Genomic DNA, 595 nt, shown 5'->3' on the forward strand with positions numbered 1-595 from the left:
GGAGGCGGCTGCGCTTGCTGGGACACCCTTCCGAAGAGCTGCTCCAGTGGTACTTGACCTTGCGCCGCTCCGACGCCATGGGCACCTGCAAGGAGAGCGGGGCCTGGATTCCAGCACCCTCCCTGGCTGCCCCGCCGCCGACTCCCCCCAGCCCAGGGCCCCTGGGGAAGGCAAACCAGAGGGTCAGAGCCAGAGGCTGGCCTCACCGACCTTTCCCTCTTCTTTCCACTGCCCATCACAGTTCTCAAGGTTTCAAAGCTGCCAAAGCGCTGCGACTCAGTTTGCGATTCCAAAGCGCATCGAGGAAGTCAAAACCATTCGAGATTTAAAGGCTTCGCTCTGGTTTCCAAGCTCACAACGTGCTTGCAAGATCCCCAGGCGATTCGGCTTGCACCGCGCTACTTCAGAGCCGCCAAAGCACTTCCGGGACTACAAAGCGCTCGGATTTAGTTTGCAATATAAAGCCTTCCGAGATGTCAAGGCGCTTCGAAACCGCAAGACGCTTCAAGGTCCACGCATGGCGGCCAGACCGTAGCTCTGAGGCCGGCGCACCGACCGGAGGCCCTGGCCGTGGGGCGGGCCGAAGGGCAGGGCC

General features: G+C 61.7%; 1 protein-coding gene across 3 annotated transcripts in view; it reads right to left on the minus strand.

Annotated features, from left to right (window-relative positions):
* TATDN2 (TatD DNase domain containing 2) overlaps positions 1-595 on the minus strand; it is a gene marked incomplete at its 5' end in the record, with an annotated part of 32,925 nt that extends 32,330 nt beyond the window's left edge. For all 3 annotated transcript variants that reach the window (XR_335070.3, XM_006151993.3, XM_006151992.3), the window contains 1 exon segment: positions 211-595.

Source organism: Tupaia chinensis, unplaced genomic scaffold, assembly GCF_000334495.1.
Source record: "Tupaia chinensis unplaced genomic scaffold, TupChi_1.0 Scaffold000333_1, whole genome shotgun sequence".
In the NCBI taxonomy this organism is placed as follows: Eukaryota; Metazoa; Chordata; class Mammalia; order Scandentia; family Tupaiidae; genus Tupaia; species Tupaia belangeri.